Raw genomic sequence first — 8091 nt, 5'->3', positions numbered from 1 at the left:
ATTTGTTTGTTGAAAACCAGTTTGATATTTTAGCTAGCTCTATGTTCAGTTTATCCTGAAGTTCATCCTCAGTATCGGCTGTGAATATGACAGCAGTGTCATCGGCATACATGAGCATTTCAGAAGACATTATTTGACACAAGTCATTTACATAGAGGGTAAACAGTAAGGGCCCAAGCACGGACCCTTGTGGAACACCTGTTGTTATGTATCGTAGTGAAGACGTTATATTGTTAATGGACACTTTTTGCTGACGGTCGGTAAGAAAACTGGAAAATAGATGAAAGGTTTTGTCTCGGAGCATGCACGCGTGTGTGAGTGTGTGTGTGTGTGTTTGAGAGTGAGTGAGAGTGAGAGGTAGAGAGAGATTGAGAGAGAGTGAGCGAAAGAGAGTGAGAGTGAGAGAGTGTGAGAGCGAGTGAGAGAGAGTGAGTGAGTGAGAGAGAGAGAAAGTGAGAGTGAGAGAGAGACAGTGAGAGTGAAGGAGAGTGAGAGACTGAGAGAGTGAGAGAGTGAGTGAGAGAGTGAGAGTGAGAGAGTGAGTGTGAGAGAGAGAGTGTGAGAGAGAGTGAGAGTGTGAGAGTGCGACTGTGAGGGAGAGTGAGAGTAAGAGATTGAGAGAGTGAGAGAGAGTGAGATAGTGAGAGTGAGAATGTGAGAGTGAGAGTGTGAGTGAGAATGTGAGTGAGAGTGAGAGTGTGAGAGTGAGAGTGTGAGTGTGAGTGTGAGAGTGTTAGTGAGAGTGAGAGTGTGAGAGTGTGAGTGTGAGTGTGAGTGTGAGTGAGAGTGAGAGATAGTGAGAGTGAGAGAAAGTGAGAGTGAGAGAGAGTGAGAGTGTGAGAGTGAGAGAGAGTGAGAGTGTGAGTGTGAGTGAGTGAGAGTGTGAGGGAGAGTGAGAGTGAGAGTGAAAGTGAGTGTGAGAGTGAGTGTGAGTGTGAGTGAGAGTGAGAGTGTGAGTGTGAGAGGGAGTGTAAGTGTGAGTGTGAATGAAAGTGAGAGTGAGCATGAGAGTGAGAGTGTGAGAGCGAGAGCGAGGGCGTGAGCGTGATCGTGAGCGTGAGTGAGAGTAAGAGTGAGAGTGAGAGTGTGAGTGTGAGGGTGAGTGAGAGTGATTGTGAGAGTGAGAGTGAGAGTGTGAGTGTGAGAGCGAAAGCGAGAGCTAGAGCGAGAGCGAGAGCAAGAGCGTGAGCGTGAGTGTGAGCGTGAGTGAGAGCGAGAGCGAGAGTGTGAGTGTGAGTGTAAGTGAGAGTGTGAGTGTGAGTGTGACTGAGAGTGAGAGTGAGTGTGAGTGTGAGTGCGAGTGCGAGTGAGAGTGAGAGTGAGTGTGTGAGTGTGAGTGTGAGTGTGAGTGAGAGTGTGAGTGTGAGTGTGAGTGAGAGTGTGAGTGAGAGTGAGAGTGTGAGTGTGAGTGAGAGTGTGAGTGTGAGTGTGAGTGAGAGAGTGAGTGAGTGAGTGAGTGTGATTGTGAGTGTGAGTGTGTACCTTTTACTATACACCTTTTGATATATCCTCATAATTATAACCAGAAAGCATTTTTGTATTTGTCCCACGTGATCCCCCTCGATGAGACCTTTAATTTGATACCCCACACACCCTAGCAGGGTCATATGGAATTGATACCAGTCAAATTAGCCATGAATCTCATGACTCTCACCAGGATGCATTATTTAAGTGTCCGACGTGATTCCCCTAACTGGAACCTTCAATTTGACGCCCCACATGCTTCAGCGGCCTCACCTTAAATTTAACCCAATCTATGACTCATAATGACTATCATGATTCGAACTACGAAGCCTTCTTTTGTTGATACCACGTGATTCCCCTCTTCAAGACCGTAAATTTGATACCCTACACGCCCTAGCGGGGTCACTTCGAATTTTACCCCAATATAAGACACCATGACAATCTCATGGGATAGCCATACCACATTTTTGTCCCACGTGATTTCCCTCATCAGAACCTTCAATTGGATGCCCCGGACACCCAGTGGCATCATTGTGAATTTTAACCTAATTTATGATTCATTTTGACTATGTCTTGATAATAATCAGGAAGCACGTGATTACCCTCATCGAGACCTTTAATTTGATACGCCACACGCCCTAGCGTCATGAACTTGAATTTTAACCGAATCTATGGCTTACCATGACTACGTCATGATATATCCATAACGCATTTTCGTCCCGAATGATTCCCCACATCGAGACCTTGAATTTGATTCCCCACATGCCCTCGCAGCGTCATTTCGAATTTTAACCCAATCTATGACTCATTATGACTGCCTGATGACTATAATCAGAAAGCATTTTTTTATTTACCCCGCGTGATTCCGTTAATCCGGACCTTTCATTTGATACCTTACACGCCTTAGTGTCATCAGTTTCACTTTTCACCCAATCTAATGTGGTCATTATTCTGTCTTAAGGGGCGCTGCCCAGTCAATTCAGCTAATTCATTTGAAACAGCAGAAAGGACAGCCCCCGCCTCCTTTTCACCCCGGCTCTCACCTCTTCCTTTGTGACCCCTAGTATATCAAGCCGTTAACAGTAGCAGGCGAACAACCAACACGCCAGCGCCGCCGTGTGCTTTCCCACCACCCTTTCCCACGCTGTTAGTGGATCCGTCAGGAGAAAAAGTTAAAACAACCCTTTTTTATGACCTCACCAGTCAATTATCACTCACGCGCCCAGCCGCGAAAATTAGGTATACAGCAAGTGCTTATAGCCATGAAAATTCAACAAGAAACTAAAAAAAAATCAGACACCCCCTCCCACCCAACCGATCATGCAGATCGCGAATGGTGCCGTACGCGCAGGTAACTTGAATTCCGAGCCCACAGTGACGCATGAAACTCAACAGCCAACCATAGCTGCCTGCTAGGCTACTCATATGTACTCAAACTCAAAATGGACTCAAAACTCATATGTACTCAGAACTCAAAATGTACTCAAAACTCAATATGTACTCAAACTCAAAATGTACTCAGAACTCAAAATGGACTCAAACTCAAAATGTACTCAGAACTCAAAATGGACTCAAACTCAAATTGTACTCAGAACTCAAAATGGACTCAAACTCAAACTGTATTTAGAACTCAAAATGGACTCTAACTCAAAATGTACTGAGACCTCGAAATGGACTCAAACTCAAAATCTACTCAGGACTCAAAATTGACTCAGAATTCACTAGGTCTCAGGCGTACTCAAACACAATCGGACTCAAACTCAGTCGGGATCACTCGGCTCAAACTCACTCAAGCTCAAACTTACAATGCAACACTAGCCTCGTGCTCACTCAAACTCAAACTCACGCGTGAGTTTGAGTCCAAATGAGTCTGAGTGAGTGGACTCATGAGTGAGTTCGCCGACCTCTGCTCAGTTCAGTGTTGTCCTACGATGACTTTGTAAGCACGATGGCTATATCACCCAAGTTATTTTCTGTCGCCGAAGCAGAGTTTGAAAGGCTTTGTGCCATACGCTGGCGAGCAGAAAGAAGAGCGCGTAAAACACTGGCACCTAAAGACATTCGAGAATCCAGACGAGTGCAGAAGCGCATTCCACCCAAGGAGGTTGTATAAAACTTCTGGAGTGGAGGCCTCCCATACCCGCCAATGCGGGGAGGTGAAGCCGGGCAAACCGGTCGGCGGCCATATTGCCGTGGTCAGGAAGGGCGCCGAGCTGGCAGGGGCGCTGAAGTATTTGTATGTTTCTTTGGGTTTATACACGAGATACCGATGGCTAAGTTGGCTTTGTCGATTATGATATTTGACGGCAGCCTTAACTTCGCCTGGCGCGTAAGCTGTTGACATGATTTAAGCAGCGAGTTAGCGTTTTATATCTCTGTGGGTGGCGAAGCTTTTGGTTATTAGCCGTGGTGTAGAGCCGCGCTCGAGAGCCGTAATCGAGGGACATATACTATAGTTTTGTGCTAAAAACCCCACTCCTGCTTTTATTTCGATAAAGGTTCATTCAGTGTCTCTAAGGTTATAGGCTGCCCCTTAAGCATTTAAATTACGTCATGTTGCTTGCATTGCAGGTATGCCTCCGGAAAACAGCTACTAAAGCCCACATTTCACGCTGCAAAGTGCGGGACACCCCTGTTCCAGCGTAATTAGTTGAGGTTGGCTTCTTCTAGCAGGAGTGTTGGAATTTATTAATGTTAGTTATGCAACCCTAACACCCAAGCAAGCTTTCTTGGAGCAGTGTATCCAGTCTACCAGTCCAGTCCAGTCCAGTCCAGTGCTGGAAGTAATGAGGATATTGAAGTGTTTGTATGTTTTTCGCATGCAAGTTTTCCGGTTTATACTACGACCCCACTCATTGCACATGCACAAAGCCAAATTAAGTAGCACGCTGAGTTACTATGCGGCCCAGACTTTACAATTTCCTCTCTCAGCTCAATTCTTCCATTTATAGCTTTTCCCTGTGCTTTACAAAACGTATAAGGCGTACACTGAAGCTAGTTAAAGGAGTTTGTTTATTCAGAGTGCACAGTCAATATCATTGATGTACTTAACAAAAACCGTGAGACAAATTTAAGAAATTTTGCTTGGAAACGAATTGAACACAGTCGGCCGCTGTCTCTCGGCTTCCAGTTATCGCGCCTAACAGGATGTTCTGACGCAAAACGAAGAGCTACATTTTTAGGAAACCTGCGACAAGGGCAAACGTGCATATGTTACGTATGGATACAAAAGCGCGATATTTCCTGCGTTTGTTCATATCATTTCCGTGTCTCACTCCTGCGTTTTTTTTTATTTTCCAGCTCGTTAACCACTCACATCGACACGGCGTAGCGTGCTATTGATAACAAAGCTACGTGCATTAGGTAACTAATGCCGTTCACAACCTCGCTAACCGCGTTCCTTTGCGCTCAAGTAGCTCCTGCTGTGATACGAAAACCAGAAAGACGAAGAATGTGGGAAAGCATTGGCTCAAGGATTTGTGCAAAGCTAAGCGAAATGGCTCAGCTAACCTCGCCTTTACCATTGAACACATGAAAACCGTTCGAGTACTCGCCAAAGGCCGATTGAGCGAAAATGAAATTAAACGGAACTGCCTTGGCAAATGTCAGTTGCTATCCGAGCAAACACTCTGCATTTAAATTAGTGCGGAAGGATAAATTGCGGCACACATATGATATAAACGCGATTTCGCACGGTCAAACGACTACTATAACCACCGCAACTACGAGTGAAAACATTTGCATATCGGCGTAAACAAGTGCGTAAACAAGTAGATGGAGGACCGGAGCTACGCCGAATTTTACTTGAGGTGCAGTACCAGTACCAGCCGGTAGAAATAGTGGACAAGTGTACACTTATAGCGCTGTAGTCCCCGCGAGACACAAAGCGAACAGAACCCAAGGTGATCCCCGGCGTCTTCTTTCCGCGGTTAGCTACTTAGCGCAGCCGTATAATGTGACGCGCAAGCGCATCATTGTTGATTTTTACATCTTTGTAGCACCCAGGCAATATTCATGACGAACAAAGTCATAAATGCCAACGTGCAAGCGTTCAACATCGGAATACGTGCAGAGAGGAGCAGGCAAAACGCGACAGATGCGGTGCGCCTGCTACGACGAAGCGCGCTTTTTGCCCAAGGCAAGATGTCGGCTGTCGGCGTCAGTTTTCGAGAGCCATCTCCACTCCAGAAGTTTATACAACCTCCTTGATTCAACCACACATAGGAAAATCGGCTAAGCATGAATGGACATCTTTCTGTTCAAAGTTGACCGCAGGAAACCATTCACTATAATATGGAGCCTCGTCGAAGTATTTGCACACCACCGACATGTCTCCAACCATTTAATTCAATTTCAGTACGTACCGATTCCACATTTTTAGACGTCGCTGAGGTGTTCCGTGCAAAAATTTCGGCCACATCAACGTCAGCTCGGTCACTTCCATTTTCGGAAAATGGACGACTATCACATCACACGCCACTTACGGATGGCCCGTTTACAATACCGGAAGTCGTCATGGCTTTATCCGCAGTTAACAAGTCTTCTTCCCCTTACCCAGACGGCATACCTTATACAGCTCTAGCCCATTTGGGAGATGCGTGAAAGAGATTTCTTCTGGACATTTTCAACCAATCCTGCAGGACCGGTTCTCAGCAGCCCAGCTGGAAGACTGCTCACATTGTGCTCATATTGAAACCAGCAAAAGATCCCACAGACACTCAATCGTATCAACCTACAGCACTTTTGAGCTGCGCAGGCAAGCTGGTGAAAAACATAGGGCTGCTTTGGCTAGATTGCTATATAAAAACCAGAAATATTTACCCGCCAGAAATGTACAGTTTCCGCAACGGGAGGAGCAGTAGCGACAGTGTAATCGCGCTTGCTAATTGCATCAAGCGCGAAAAAGCACTCCGTAACACCATTATAGCGGTGTTTTTGAACATCAAGGCTGCGTATGACTCTTTCACGCATGACGCTATCCGCTTTCAAATGCACTCATTGGGTATTTCTGGTCAGATGTACGATTGGCTGTCGAATTATCTTAGCGGCAGAAACATCTTTATGACCAACTCTGATGGCGACACATCGAAACAAAGCGTAACTCTTGGCATTCCACAAGGAGGAGTATTCATCCCTGCGCTTTTTAATATTTCCCTCATCGGCATTGAAAAATGTTTGCCGAGACCTGTCGCGGTTTCGTTATATGCCAATGATATGTGCATATAGTCATCCGGCCGCAATAGGCGTGTGCTTCGTGGGAGGCTTCAGCGGATAATAGATTCGATCTCAGCGTTCCTCGCAGTGCGTGGACTCGAAATCTCGGCTACAAAATTTAGCCGCCATCGCTTCTACGAAGCGAGACGTCACACGGTAGGAGGTGACGGGAATGGGGATACGACTACTTTATGTCGCAAATTACAAATTTCTCGATGTCACATTCGACAGATTGTTGACATGGAAATCCTATATTCGCAGTGTGAAAGAAAAGTTCTCGTCCTTTTTCAACACCTTTTGAATGCTTTTAGGAATGCTGGGGGCTGCACAGTTTACTCGCCTCGTTGTCTCTACGTCGCTCTCTGCGGTCTTTTACGCTACAGCCCTAAGAAGAAGAAGAAGAAGAAGAAGAAGAAGTTTATTCAATCTTAAAAGAAGATGAAGGTAACAAAGCAGAATTATACAGACGAGGGTCCCATAGTCGAGACTGCACCGGGACCCGGGGGTTATTATTACATAGAGGAATAAAACGCAGTGAAAGCAGCTAAAATCATATAATGCAGTGGCATATAGAGCTATATATGTATTGCAGAGTAGTAATACAATTTATCAAAAAAAAAACATTGACAATATAGCAAATACAAAATATGTAGTATATTTAGGGCGGGCTCGACGAGGAAAAAACCAAAAAAGACAAATAGAATAACAGGTAATGCAATGTTATACATGTCAAACTTGGTAATATACAAAAGAACACTAAGGAATGTTTACTACATGGAGCACACTAAACAGCGAATCTAAGTGAAATTTCCAAACACCTTATGCCACAAAAAACAAACCCAGGCATAATTACATTCACTCAGTAGGAAACACACAATCAAGCAAAAAAGAAAAGGTCGAAATAAAGTGAAATGTAACATAAATTAAGAAAAACACAGTCAACACTACAAACATGCATTCCGCGAGAAAAACAATACACGAAAGTTCGCCGACTAATATTCAAAAATACACACAAAAAATTTCACTATGAGTATTATGTACCATTCAGCACTCTAGAAGAAACGTTTTAAGATGCCTTTTAAATGATGATAAAGATAATAGAGATTTAATTTCATCCGGCAGGCTATTCCAGTTTGCAATAGCTCAAAAATGCGAACTCATTTTACCGTAGATAGTGGAAACACAAGGAAGCAAATAATTAGAATTAGCAGCGAACCTAGTAGGGTTAAAATTAGTCAGATATTTTAAATCAATAAAGTGTAAAAGAAGTTTATTGTTTAGCAGTTTAAATAACAATAGGCTAAGTTATATTGGAAGAGTTTTTGAACCGACAATAGATTATTCTGACGAAGAAGTGCGAACGCATCAGAATAAAATGTACTCTTCGTGATAATACGGATGGCGTGGTTCTGA

The sequence above is a fragment of the Haemaphysalis longicornis genome, unplaced genomic scaffold (genome assembly GCF_048455015.1).
Source record: "Haemaphysalis longicornis isolate Haplotype H1 unplaced genomic scaffold, Haemaphysalis longicornis Haplotype H1 scaffold_5, whole genome shotgun sequence".
NCBI classification, from domain to species: Eukaryota; Metazoa; Arthropoda; class Arachnida; order Ixodida; family Ixodidae; genus Haemaphysalis; species Haemaphysalis longicornis.
This window is presented reverse-complemented; position numbering follows the sequence as displayed.